The sequence below is a fragment of the Pseudophryne corroboree genome, unplaced genomic scaffold, assembly GCF_028390025.1.
Source record: "Pseudophryne corroboree isolate aPseCor3 unplaced genomic scaffold, aPseCor3.hap2 scaffold_1828, whole genome shotgun sequence".
Taxonomy (NCBI): domain Eukaryota; kingdom Metazoa; phylum Chordata; class Amphibia; order Anura; family Myobatrachidae; genus Pseudophryne; species Pseudophryne corroboree.
In genome coordinates this window covers 35,930-49,052 of record NW_026968465.1, presented here as the reverse complement: position 1 = coordinate 49,052, position 13,123 = coordinate 35,930, and the positions used below count along the sequence as shown (strand labels likewise).

General features: G+C 46.0%; 11 non-coding genes and 2 pseudogenes across 11 annotated transcripts; 8 read left to right on the top strand and 5 right to left on the bottom strand.

Moving 5' to 3' along the window:
* Positions 1–767: 767 nt before the first annotated feature.
* Positions 768–930, bottom strand: LOC135003136 (U1 spliceosomal RNA). Its single transcript, XR_010204211.1, has one exon. It is a non-coding gene; the product is annotated as a U1 spliceosomal RNA (small nuclear RNA).
* A 152-nt stretch (positions 931–1,082) lies between these two features.
* LOC135003115 (U1 spliceosomal RNA) lies at positions 1,083–1,246 on the bottom strand. The gene has a single exon (XR_010204193.1). It is a non-coding gene; the product is annotated as a U1 spliceosomal RNA (small nuclear RNA).
* Positions 1,247–1,921: 675 nt separating this feature from the next.
* LOC135003125 (U1 spliceosomal RNA) lies at positions 1,922–2,084 on the bottom strand. The gene has a single exon (XR_010204203.1). It is a non-coding gene; the product is annotated as a U1 spliceosomal RNA (small nuclear RNA).
* Positions 2,085–2,236: 152 nt separating this feature from the next.
* LOC135003116 (U1 spliceosomal RNA) lies at positions 2,237–2,400 on the bottom strand. Its single transcript, XR_010204194.1, has one exon. It is a non-coding gene; the product is annotated as a U1 spliceosomal RNA (small nuclear RNA).
* A 593-nt stretch (positions 2,401–2,993) lies between these two features.
* On the bottom strand, positions 2,994–3,121 carry LOC135003071 (U1 spliceosomal RNA; annotated as a pseudogene).
* Positions 3,122–3,265: 144 nt separating this feature from the next.
* On the top strand, positions 3,266–3,381 carry LOC135003085 (U5 spliceosomal RNA). Its single transcript, XR_010204165.1, has one exon. It is a non-coding gene; the product is annotated as a U5 spliceosomal RNA (small nuclear RNA).
* Positions 3,382–3,651: 270 nt separating this feature from the next.
* On the top strand, positions 3,652–3,767 carry LOC135003088 (U5 spliceosomal RNA). The gene has a single exon (XR_010204168.1). It is a non-coding gene; the product is annotated as a U5 spliceosomal RNA (small nuclear RNA).
* A 264-nt stretch (positions 3,768–4,031) lies between these two features.
* LOC135003077 (U5 spliceosomal RNA) lies at positions 4,032–4,147 on the top strand. The gene has a single exon (XR_010204157.1). It is a non-coding gene; the product is annotated as a U5 spliceosomal RNA (small nuclear RNA).
* Positions 4,148–4,421: 274 nt separating this feature from the next.
* LOC135003079 (U5 spliceosomal RNA) lies at positions 4,422–4,537 on the top strand. The gene has a single exon (XR_010204159.1). It is a non-coding gene; the product is annotated as a U5 spliceosomal RNA (small nuclear RNA).
* A 275-nt stretch (positions 4,538–4,812) lies between these two features.
* On the top strand, positions 4,813–4,928 carry LOC135003081 (U5 spliceosomal RNA). The gene has a single exon (XR_010204161.1). It is a non-coding gene; the product is annotated as a U5 spliceosomal RNA (small nuclear RNA).
* Positions 4,929–11,671: 6,743 nt separating this feature from the next.
* On the top strand, positions 11,672–11,835 carry LOC135003094 (U1 spliceosomal RNA). Its single transcript, XR_010204173.1, has one exon. It is a non-coding gene; the product is annotated as a U1 spliceosomal RNA (small nuclear RNA).
* A 152-nt stretch (positions 11,836–11,987) lies between these two features.
* On the top strand, positions 11,988–12,129 carry LOC135003128 (U1 spliceosomal RNA; annotated as a pseudogene).
* Positions 12,130–12,821: 692 nt separating this feature from the next.
* LOC135003106 (U1 spliceosomal RNA) lies at positions 12,822–12,985 on the top strand. Its single transcript, XR_010204184.1, has one exon. It is a non-coding gene; the product is annotated as a U1 spliceosomal RNA (small nuclear RNA).
* The last annotated feature ends 138 nt before the right edge of the window (positions 12,986–13,123 follow it).

Here is a 13,123-nt window from a genome sequence, read left to right as displayed (position 1 = left end):
TTTGTACCTTCCTATTTTAAAATATAATGGATGAACTTCACCCTGTGAGAACAATCTTCATGATCAAGAGATCTCATATGCAAAATAAGTATGAGTTGGGATAGGGCTGGGGAGGGTGGCTGCTCGGGCAGCCCCTCCCCCATCAAGTTAAGGAGATTCAACTGAGGAAGCACAAGGGAACTCTCGTCTGGGGACAACAACTGCAGGGAGACCACATCTTTTCAGATGAACATGGGAGGGCGGAAGGCTGCCTAATACTGAAGCACCATCAAATATCAAACCATATGCAACAACTAGTACAAGCATTCCTGGGGGAAGGTCTGCAGCAGACGGATTTGCATACGGTGATGTCATCCAAGCAGTGGGCCAAAGTTGGCTGGAACCCTCATCTGCATATGAAAAGAGAAAAGGGGCATGCAGGGCATGGCGGCCTTTTGCGGTGCTTGGATGACCCCTAGTTCGCATTAAACACCCCCACCCTCCTTTGGTGTGGGGCTCATGTTGGCTATGCCCCAGCCCCTGAAGCATTCAAGCTGATTTCTTGCAGCAGCTGGGCACTGTAACAGCTCCAGAGCTGCTCTGTAAGGCAACTAAAAGGGTGTGGGCCCTGCAGCACTACCTGTAGTTCGCATTGTGCGTTGGAAGGCACAAAGTAAGCAGACGGGAGAAGTCAGGATAGTGCGCAAGGGCATAGAAGGGAGTGGCTCCAGAAAAGAGAAGTGGAAACAGACAGCAAACTAGGCTGGAGAGAGACCTGAGACAAAGAGATCTGAATTATACGAGAGCCGACCAGGGGAAACACAAATTATGCAATCAAGTTTCCCACATTTGGGGAAATCACAGGAGCAGCACACCCAGAGTGCAATGGGTGAGCCTTGCCCTGGGAGAAGCACCTTCATGATCATAGTATCTCACCTGGCAGGTAAGTAGGAGTTGGGCTAGAGCTGGGGAGGGTCACTGCTCGGGCACCCCCCTGTCAAGTGAAGGAGATCCAACTGAGGCAGCACAAGGGAACTCTCGAAAGAAGAACAAGGCTAGAGGAATATATGAGACAAAGAAATCTGACTTTTACCAGAGCTGACCAGAGGAAAACACAAACACAGTCCCCCACTACCACAAAAAATGCAGGCGAGTTTCCCACATTTGGGGAAATCACAGGGGTCAGCATACCCAGAATGCAATGAATGAACCTCACCCTGGGTGAACAATCTTCATGACCATGGTGTCTCCTATGCAAAATAAGTATGATTTGGGATAGGGCTGGGAGGGCCGCTGCTCAGGCACATCTCTGTCAAGTAAAGGAGATTCAACTGAGGCAGCACAAGGGAACTCTCATCTGGGGACAACAACTGCAGGGAGAACACATATTTTCAGATGAACATGGGAGGGCAGAAGGCTGCCTAATACTGAAGCACCCCCAAACAACAAACCAAATGCAACAACTAGTGCAAGCATTCCTGGGGCAAGGCCTGCAGCAGATGGATTTGCATATGGTGATGTCATCCAAGCAGTGGGTCAAAGTTGGCTTCAACCCTCATCTGCATATGAAAAGAGAAAAGGGGCGTGCAGGGCATGGCGGCCTTTTGCGGTGCTTGGATTACCCCTAGTTCGCATTAAACACCCCCACCCACCTTTGGTGTGGGGCTCATGTTGGCCATGCCCCATCCCCTGAAGCATTCAAGCTGATTTCTTGCAGCAGCTGGGCACTGTAACAGCTCCAGAGCTGCTCTTTAAGGCAAGTAAAAGATTGTGTGGGCCCTGCAGCACTACCTGTAGTTTGCATTGTGCATTGGAAGGCACAAAGTAAGCAGACGGGAGGAGAAGTCAGGATAGTGCACAAGGGTATAGAAGGGAGGGGCTCAAGATAAAAGAAGTGGAAACAGACAGCAAACTAGGCTGGAGAAAGACCTGAGACAAAGAGATCTGAATTATACGAGAGCCGACCAGAGGAAACACAAATTATGCAGTCAAGTGTCCCACATTTGGGGAAATCGTAGGAGCAGCACACCCAGAGTGCAATGGGTGAGCCTTGCCCTGGGAGAAGCACCTTCCTGATCATAGTATCTCACCTGGCAGGTAAGTAGGAGTTGGGCTAGAGCTGGGGAGGGTCGCTGCTCGGGCACCCCCCTGTCAAGTGAAGGAGATCCACCTGAGGCAGCACAAGGGAACTCTCGAAAGAAGAACAAGGCTAGAGGAAAATCTGAGACAAAGAAATCTGAGTTTTAACAGAGCTGACCAGAGGAAAGCACAAACACAGTCCCCCACTACCACAAATAATGCAGTCGAGTTTCCCACATTTGGGTAAATCACAGGGGTCAGCATACCCAAAATGCAATGAATGAACCTCACCCTGGGAGAACAATCTTCATGACCATGGTATCTCCTATGCAAAATAAGTATGATTTGGGATAGGGCTGGGGAGGGCCGCTGCTCATGCACATCTCTGTCAAGTAAAGGAGATTCAACTGAGGCAGCACAAGGGAACTCTCATCTGGGGACAACAACTGCAGGGAGAACACATATTTTCAGATGAACATGGGAGGGCAGAAGGCTGCCTAATACTGAAGCACCCCCAAACAACAAACCAAATGCAACAACTAGTGCAAGCATTCCTGGGGGAAGTTCTGCAGAAGACGGATTTGCATACGGTGATGTCATCCAAGCAGTGGGCCAAAGTTGGCTGGAACCCTCATCTGCATATGAAAAGAGAAAAGGGGTATGCAGGGCATGGCGGCCTTTTGCGGCGCTTGGATGACCCTTAGTTCGCATTAAACACCCCCACCCTCCTTCGGTGTGGGGCTCATGTTGGCCATGCCCCATCCCCTGAAGCATTCAAGCTGATTTCTTGCAGCAGCTTGGCACTGTATCAGCTCCAGAGCTGCTCTGTAAGGCAAGTAAAAGGGTGTGGGCCCTGCAGCACTACCTGTAGTTTGCATTGTGCATTGGAAGGCACAAAGTAAGCAGACAGGAGGAGAAGTCAGGATAGTGCACAAGGGTATAAAAGCGAGTTTCCCACATTTGGGAAAATCACAGGGGTCAGCATACCCAGAATGCAATGAATGAACCTCACCCTGGGAGAACAATCTTCATGACCATGGTATCTCCTATGCAAAATAAGTATGATTTGGGATAGGGCTGGGGAGGGCCGCTGCTTAGGCACATCTCTGTCAAGTAAAGGAGATTCAACTGAGGCAGCACAAGGGAACTCTCATCTGGGGACAACAACTGCAGGGAGAACACATATTTTCAGATAAAAATCTTGGTCATGCTCTGGTTTCTCTTCAGAACGAACAAATCTTTCGCCTTTTATTAAAGATTTCCGTGGAGAGGAGCAAAACCGAGTTTTATCTCAATTTTTGCATGCCCCATCTTTTTGGGGTTTCTTTTATCGGTTTAAAGATAGAATGAGTGTGCTTTAATGTAAGCTCATTTGCATAGAAATGACAGTAAATGTTTGTTTCTTTTCAAACAGAACTTTCTTGACCATGCTACTTGCTTGAAAGATCTGGGAGCACATGGAATACAGTACAAACCATGCTTATAGCAAGGAGAAGCCAGGTGAGAAATCTGCTTACTTTCAAGTTGGGCGCTCACTTTGATCTGAATGAGGACTGCTGGCACAGCATTTAGGCGACAGGTGGAATCTTGGTCATGCTCTGGTTTCTCTTCAGAACGAACAAATCTTTCGCCTTTTATTAAAGATTTCTGTGGAGAGGAGCAAAACTGAGTTTTATCTCAATTTTTGCATGCCCCATATTATTGGGGTTTCTTTTATCAGTTTCTTGTTAGCTTTAATGTAAGTTTATTTGCATAACAATGACTATAAATGTCTGTTTCTTTTCAAGCAGAACTTTCTTGACCATTCTAATTGCTTGAAAGATCTGGGAGCACATGGAAAAGAGTACAAACCATGCTTATAGCAAGGGGAAGCCTGGTGAGAAATCTGCTTTCTTTCTTTCAAATTGGGTGCTCACTTTGCGCTGAATGAGGACTGCTGGCATGGCACTCAGGCGACAGGTGGAATCTTAGTCATACTCTGGTTTCTCTTCAAAACGAACAGATCTTTCGCCTTTTACTAAAGATTTCCGTGGAGAGGAGCAAAACTGAGTTTTATCTCAATTTTTGCATGCTCCGTCTTATTGGGGTTTCTTTTATCGGTTTAAAGATAGAACGAGTGTGCTTTAATGTAAGCTCATTTGCATAGAAATGACAGTAAATGTTTGTTTCTTTTCAAACAGAACTTTCTTGACTATACTAAATGCTTGAAAGATCTGGGAGCACATGGAAAAGAGTACAAACCATGTTTATAGCAAGGGGAAGCCTGGTGAGAAATCTGCTTTCTTTCTTTCAAATTGGGTGCTCACTTTGAGCTGAATGAGGACTGCTGGCATGGCACTCAGGCGACAGGTGGAATCTTGGTCATGTTCTGGTTTCTCTTCAGAACGAACAAATCTTTCGCCTTTTACTAAAGATTTCCGTGGAGAGGAGCAAAACTGAGTTTTATCTCAATTTTTGCATGCCCCATCTTATTGGGATTTTATTTTATCGGTTTAAAGATAGAACGAGTGTGCTTTAATGTAAGCTCATTTGCATAGAAATGACAGTAAATGTTTGTTTCTTTTCAAACAGAACTTTCTTGACCACACTAATTGCTTGAAAGATCTGGGAGCACATGGAAAAGAGTACAAACCATGTTTATAGCAAGGGGAAGCCTGGTGAGAAATCTGCTTTCTTTCTTTCAAATTGGGTGCTCACTTTGAGCTGAATGAGGACTGCTGGCATGGCACTCAGGCGACAGGTGGAATCTTGGTCATGTTCTGGTTTCTCTTCAGAACGAACAAATCTTTCGCCTTTTACTAAAGATTTCCGTGGAGAGGAGCAAAACTGAGTTTTATCTCAATTTTTGCATGCTCCATATTATTGGGGTTTCTTTTATCAGTTTAAAGACAGAACGAGTGTGCTTTCTTGTTAGCTTTAATGTAAGTTTATTTGCATAACAATGACAGTAAATGTTGTTTCTTTTCAAACAGAACTTTCTTGACCATGCTACTTGCTTAAAGGTCTGGGAGCACATGGAAAACAGTACAAACCATGCAGTATCACAAGAGCCTTTATTTGATCTTTCATGAAGATAGAGCAGAATTGAGGACACGTCAACAATTTCTGCCGAAGGTGGTTCATCTTTCCACATGGTGCCTTTGGCCACTGACACCTTCGTTGAGTCAAAGTCTCTGGCTGTGGTCAGAACTTTGAAAATGTATGTCACCAGAACGGTTCAGATTAGGAAAACAGAGGCTCTGTTTGTCCTGTATGCTCCCAACAGGATTTGGTGTCCTGCTTCCATGCAGACCATTATGCGCTGGATCTGTGGTAAGATTCAGCATGCTCGTTCCACGGCAGGATTGCCGTTACTGAAGTAGGTGAAGACCCATTCTACTAGAAAGGTGGGTTCATCCTTGGCAGCTGGTCGGGGAGTCTCGGCATTGCAACTTTGCCGAGCAGCTATTTAGTAAACACTTTTGCTAAGTTTTACAAGTTTGATACCTTGGCTGATGATAACCTTAAGTTGGGTCATTCGGTGCTGCAGAGTCGTACGCACTCTCCCACCCGTTCAAGAGCTTTGGTATAACCCCATGGTTCTTAATGTGACCCCAGCATCCTCTAGGTCGTATGAGAAAATAGGATTTTAATACCTACCGGTAAATCCTTTTCTCTTAGTCTGTAGAGGATGCTGGGCACCCGTCCCAGTCCATACTGTGTCTGCAGTTATTACTTGTGGTTATACACATGTTGTGTTATGGTTCTGGTCAGCTTTTTGCTGCAATTGTTCATGCCGTTGGCTTGTGTTCTGTTGAATGCCACGTTCTGCGGCATGTTTAAGGTGTGAGCTGGTAAGATGCTCACCTTAGTTTAACAATAAATCCTTTCCTCGAAATGTCCGTCTCCCTGGGCACAGTTCCTATAACTGGAGTCTGGAGGAGGGGCATAGAGGGAGGAGCCAGTTCACACCCTTTGAAAGTCTTAAAGTGCCCATGTCTCTTGCGGATCCCGTCTATACCCCATGGTTCTTAATGTGACCCCAGCATCCTCTACGGACTAAGAGAAAAGAATGCCCTTGCGCACTATCCTGACTTCTCCTCCCGTCTGCTTACTTTGTGCCTTCCAACGCACAATGCGAACTACAGGTGGTGCTGCAGGGCCCACACCCTTTTACTTGCCTTACAGAACAGCTCTGGAGCTGTTACAGTGCCCAGCTGCTGCAAGAAATCAGCTTGAATGCTTCAGGGGATGGGGCATGGCCAACATGAGCCCCACACCAAAGGAGGGTGGGGGTGTTTAATGTGAACTAGGGGTCATCCAAGCACTGCAAAAGGCCGCCATGCCCTGCATGCCCCTTTTCTCTTTTCATATGCAGATGAGGGTTCCAGTCAACTTTGGCCCACTGCTTGGATAACATCACCGTATGCAAATCTGTCTGCTGCAGACCTTCCCCCAGGAATGCTTGTACTAGTTGTTGCATATGGTGCTTCAGTATTAGGCAGCCTTCCGCCCTCCCATGTTCATCTGAAAAGATGTGGTCTCCCTGCAGTTGTTGTCCCCAGACGAGAGTTCCCTTGTGCTTCCTCAGTTGAATCTCCTTAACTTGATGGGGGAGGTGCTGCCCGAGCAGCCCTCCCCAGCCCTATCCCAACTCATATTTATTTTGCATATGAGATCTCTTGATCATGAAGATTGTTCTCACAGGGTGAGGTTCATCCATTATATTTTAAAATAGGAAGGTACGAATTACATATTTGAATTGCATCTATGTGCTGGATTCAAATGTCCCCCCCCCCTTCCTTTCTCAATTGTGCCCGTCAGCAGCTATTCTAAGGTTGCTGCCAATGGGTGTGACACATTAATTTCTTCTGTGGGGTACACTGGACTCCACAAGGATTCACATTGGGGTGTAGAGTAGGATCTTGATCTGAGGCACCAACCGGCTCAAAGCTTTTGACTGTTCCCAAGAAGCTCAGTGCATTCTCCTCTATAACCCCGCTTCCATGAACAGGGAGCTCAGTTTGTAGTTGGTGCCTTCAGTAGCAGGCCAATTAACAGGGGCCTGCCTCAGGCAGCCTATTCTTAGCTATTAATTTTGACAAGAAAAGAAGAACTTGTTTTATGAGAATCTACAAGGGCTGCAGCAGGCTAGGTCTAATAGACATCTTTACTGCAGCTTCATCACTCCCAGCGGCGCTGTATACTCCCGTGCCCTGGTTGCTGGGTCACTGCAGCGGAGGCTCCGGTTTCATCCTAAGGTCAGTCACACACACACCACCCTTCCGGATCACGAGGCCGCTGCTGAAGGGGAGCGAGGCCGTAGGGGGTGGGCCGTGTGCGCACTGCGGTGGACACTGATTACTGGGCAGCCGCTCCACTAGCCACCAGGTACAGTTAAGGAGCACAGGTCTGGGGGTTTTTCTCCTATATTAACCCAATTTTGTACTGCCCGCAGCGCATTGTGATAGGTAATAGGGCCTGATTCAGGTTGGATTGCAATCACAATAAGCGATCCAACTGCAAAAATTGCTAAGAGCATACGCATGTGCCTGCATTTTCTGCGGCACCCCGCAGAGAATGTGATCGCCTCTGCCTGTCAATCGGGGCGGGGAAGGGGGGGAGAGGTGGGTCAGCAACACTCCATTTCCAAGTCAGGGATGGAGCGGTGCGGGGGCAAGACTTCAAAATGGGGTCTGCAACGGAGGAGACACAGGGGGCGTGGTCACAGCGACTGTATGACATCACATTCAGCCGCTGTGATCACAAAAATGGTGGCGGCTTCCTGCGCGCACATACAGTCTGCACCAGCAGGAGCCTACACCATTTTTTATGATCACGCTGAACTGCAGTGCGACTGCAATTACAGCATGGTCAAGAAGGGAGGCGTCATGCTGGGTGGCCATGCCCTGTCACTTTGCAGGAGCCAGCACCGCTCACACACTAGTCCCCGGGTGCAGCCCCCAACCCCCGGGACACCCGGAGCAACAAAATGTAGATTCAGGCCACCAGGCCACGCCCCTACCTATGAAACCATGCCTCCTTTTTACCATTGCACTGCTTATCTGCGCGCACTGCATTACAATCTCCCTCGCCACCTCTCTGGGTGTCACCAGTGATAGTGACACCTCTGCCATGCTTGTAGCAGCTGGTCCTAAGATCTACGCCTCAAACCCTGAGTGTTTGCCCTTGTGACTTGTTGATCATCATAGCGAAGCAGATGCTTACAGAAAACTGCAGGGGCTTAGATTGAAAATAAAAAAATTTATAGGGTATAAGGTAGAGAGGAGCGGGTTCGGTTCTCCGAGAACCGAATTCCCCACGAACTCCACGTGGTTTACACTGGTCCGAGGCAGGCTCGGTTGTTCCCGCCTGACTCGGAAAACCTGAACAAGGGAAAATGTCATCATCCCGCTGTCGGATTCTCGCGAGATTCGGATTCCATATAAAGAGCTGCGCGTTGCTGCCATTTTTACTCGTGCATTGAAGAGAGAGCGGAGAGGACGTGGCTATGTTCTCTCAGTGGAAATCTCAATATCAGTGCTCAGTATCAGTGGTTACTTATTGCTGCTCAGTAATACTAGTAGTGTGTCTCTCCTGCTCAGTGTCAGTTCTCAGTAGTATCCTCATCAGTGCTCAGTATCACTGTTCATTGTCTTGTGCTGCATTGTGTTGCTCAGCATAATACAGTACATTACTAATAGTCCAGTGCTGCATCTTGCTGCTCAGTGTCAGTTCTAGTATCCTCATCAGTGCTCACTATCACTGCTCATTGCATTGTGGTGTTCTGTATACTACAATAACATAGTAATATAGTAACATAGTTTTTGAGGTTGAATAGAGGCAAATTGCCCATCGTGTTCAACCTGTTTTAAGTTGTGATGATTCTACATACTTGCTGAATAATGTTTTATGACTAGTTAGCTACTATAACTCATGTTACCCCCGGATTAACCATGTTGATATTTTAAGTATTATAACCTTGGATAGCTTTTTCATTCAGAAATGTATCCATTCCTTTTTTAAATCCAATTACAGAGTCCGCCATTACCACCTTCCCTGGCAGGGAATTCCACATCCTGATTGCCCTAACAGTGAAGAAACCTTTCCTCCATTGCGTTCTGAACTTTCCTCCAGTCGCAGCGAGTGACCACGTGTTCTTTTAATAAATAATTCCTCTGATAACTCTTTGTTATGTATCTTTACATATTTGAAGATATTAATAATATCTCCTCTTAGGCACCTCTTTTCTAGTGTATAAATATTCAGCCTAGTAAGTCTTTCCTTATAGTCCAGTACTTTAAGGCCTTTAATCAATTTAGTCTTCAGGATCTCTGACACTTCCATGAGCAGCAGAGTAGTGCAATGGAAGCATGCTGGGCCCATAACCCAGAGGTCGATTGATCGAAACTATCCTCTGCTATGTGCATTTTTTTTTTTATAATGAAAGTAATCAAAAACTGGGATTGATATTTTGGCACTTTTATTTTTACTTAAAGTACAATAACTTTTATCATTTTAATTTGTTTTAATAGTATATTGACAGCATTGTTTTCTTTAAAAAATCCACTTAATTTTCTTTACCCTATTACTGAAATGGTAATTGACAAAAACAAACTACATTGTCACCAGAAGAGCAATGCAAAATGTACAAGTGATATATGAAAATCATCTTCCATCTTGAATTTCAATGATGCATTGGGACAACAATTTGTGAGAAACATCTTCACCCATAAAGAAAGATTTTCTTAATTCCTTACCTGTGTGCTGATTAGATATCACCTTGTTTTCACATTAAACAGACTTCCCCATGAGGAAGCAGCAAGGATGCAGTGACGTTTCCTGGTGTCAACCTGTATTATTTCAGTAGACATTGAAATGAGGATGCATCTTTGATGCCTTTCCAATGAAGCAAGTTTAATTCAGTAATAGGTGAAAAACCATTCCTACAAAGGTGTTAATCAGAGACTTGGCTTTGTGGACACTTTTCAGAGAGCAAATTTGTTAGCATAAACATAAAATCAGAAAATGAAGAGCTGTTTAATCACTCAATTGGACTTTTCTGCCAGCATAATTTTTTTTCTCTGCAACTCACTGCTAAATTGTGCTTCCTAGCTGTTTTTTTATAAAATCACTTAATCAAATCTAACTCTGATTACATCAGAGAAGGCCAGGTACCCTACACCATAAGGGGGTTTTTTGAAATTTTGACTTGTCTACTTAAAGATCACCAAAATCTGATTACAAGGTCAATTACATCCCTGGGTGGGATTGAACCACCAACCTTTTGGTTAATAGCCAAACATGCTAACCGATTGCGCCACAGAGACACCTTGCGAAAGTCAATACTGACAAAGGCTAATAAGCATTCATCTAGAACGTTTCCTAGAAAAACTTTAAAAAGTCAATAATCTGGAGAATTTTTGTAAGAAACACATTGGTACTTTCCCATGATGAGTGAGTGCTTCAGGATTTCTTGCACTTACATGGGCTATTAACCAAAAGGTTGGTGGTTCAATCCCACCCAGGGATGTAATTGACCTTGTCATCAGATTTTGGTGATCTTTAAGTAGACAAGTCAAAATTTCAAACCCCCTCTTATGGTGTAGGGTACCTGGCCTTCTCTGACGTAATCAGAGTTAGATTTAATTAAGTGATTTTATAAAAAACAGCTAGGAAGCACAATTTAGCAGTGGGTTGCAGAGAAAAAAATAACATTTTAAACCTACCGGTAATTTTTTTTTCTCGTAGTCCGTAGAGGATGATGGGGACTCCGTAAGGACCATGGGGGATAGACGGGCTCCGCAGCAGACATGGGCACTTTAAGAAAGACTTTAGATCTGGGTGTGCACTGGCTCCTCCCTCTATGCCCCTCCTCCATACCTCAGTTAGAGAAACTGTGCCCAGAGGAGACGGACAGTACGAGGAAAGGATTTTTGTTAATCCAAGGTCAAGATTCATACCAGCCACACCAATCACACCGTATAACTTGTGATATACTACCCAGTTAACAGTATGAAAACAACATAGCATCAGTCCAAGACCGATGAAAACTAACATATAACCCTTATGTAAGCAATAACTATATACAAGTCTTGCAGAAGTAGACCGCACTTGGGACGGGCACCCAGCATCCTCTACGGACTACGAGAAAAAGATTTACCGGTAGGTTTAAAATCTTATTTTCTCTTACGTCCTAGAGGATGCTGGGGACTCCGTAAGGACCATGGGGATTATACCAAAGCTCCCAAACGGGCAGGAGAGTGCGGATGACTTTGCAGCACCGATTGAGCAAACAGGAGGTCCTCCTCAGCCAGGGTATCAAACTTATAGAACTTTGCAAAGGTGTTTGAACCAACTTTGACCCACTGCTTGGATGACATCACCATATGCAAATCCATCTGCGGCAGGCCTTCCCCCAGGAATGCTTGCACTAGTTGTTGCATTTGGTTTGTTGTTTGGGGGTGCTTCAGTATTAGGCAGCCTTCTGCCCTCCCATGTTCATCTGAAAATATGTGTTCTCCCTGCAGTTGTTGTCCCCAGATGAGAGTTCCCTTGTGCTGCCTCAGTTGAATCTCCTTTACTTGACAGAGATGTGCCTGAGCAGCGGCCCTCCCCAGCCCTATCCCAAATCATACTTATTTTGCATAGGAGATACCATGGTCATGAAGATTGTTCTCCCAGGGTTAGGTTAATTCATTGCATTCTGGGTATGCTGACCCCTGTGATTTCCCCAAATGTGGGAAACTCAACTGCATTATTTGTGGTAGTGGGGGACTGTGTTTGTGCTTTCCTCTGGTCAGCTCTGGTAAAAGTCAGATTTCTTTGTCTCAGATCTTCCTCTAGCCTTGTTCTTCTTTCGAGAGTTCCCTTGTGCTGCCTCAGTTGGATCTCCTTCACTTGACAGGGGGGTGCCCGAGCAGCGACCCTCCCCAGCTCTAGCCCAACTCCTACTTACCTGCCAGGTGAGATACTATGATCATGAAGATGCTTCTCCCAGGGCAAGGCTCACCCATTGCACTCTGGGTGTGCTGCCCCTGCGATTTCCCCAAATGTGGGAAACTTGACTGCATAATTTGTGTTTCCCCTGGTCGGCTCTCATATAATTCAGATCTCTTTGTCTCAGGTCTCTCTCCAGCCTAGTTTGCTGTCTGTTTCCACTTCTTTTTTCTTGAGCCCCTCCCTTCTATACCCTTGTGCACTATCCTGACTTCTCCCGTCTGCTTACTTTGTGCCTTCCAACGCACAATACAAACTACAGGTAGTGCTGCAGGGCCCACACCCTTTTACTTGCTTTACAGAGCAGCTCTGGAGCTGTTACAGTGCCCAGCTGCTGCAAGAAATCAGCTTGAATGCTTCAGGGGCTGGGGCATAGCCAACATGAGCCCCACACCGAAGGAGGGTGGAGGTGTTTAATGCGAACTAGGGGTCATCCAAGCGCCGCAAAAGGCCGCCATGCCCTGCACACCCCTTTATTCTTTTCATATGCAGACGAGGGTTGAAGCCAACTTTGACCCACTGCTTGGATGACATCACCATATTCAAATCCATCTGCTGCAGGCCTTCCCCCAGGAATGCTTGCACTAGTTGTTGCATTTGGTTTGTTGTTTGGGGGTGCTTCAGTATTAGGCAGCCTTCTGCCCTCCCATGTTCATCTGAAAATATGTGTTCTCCCTGCAGTTGTTGTCCCCAGATGAGAGTTCCCTTGTGCTGCCTCAGTTGAATCTCCTTTACTTGACAGAGATGTGCCTGAGCAGCGGCCCTCCCCAGCCCTATCCCAAATCATACTTATTTTGCATAGGAGATACCATGGTCATGAAGATTGTTCTCCAAGGGTTAGGTTCATTCATTGCATTCTGGGTATGCTGACCCCTGTGATTTCCCCAAATGTGGGAAACTCAACTGCATTATTTGTGGTAGTGGGGGACTGTGTTTGTGCTTTCCTCTGGTCAGCTCTGGTAAAAGTCAGATTTCTTTGTCTCAAATCTTCCTCTAGCCTTGTTCTTCTTTCGAGAGTTCCCTTGTGCTGCCTCAGTTGGATCTCCTTCACTTGACAGGGGGGTGCCCGAGCAGCGACCCTCCCCAG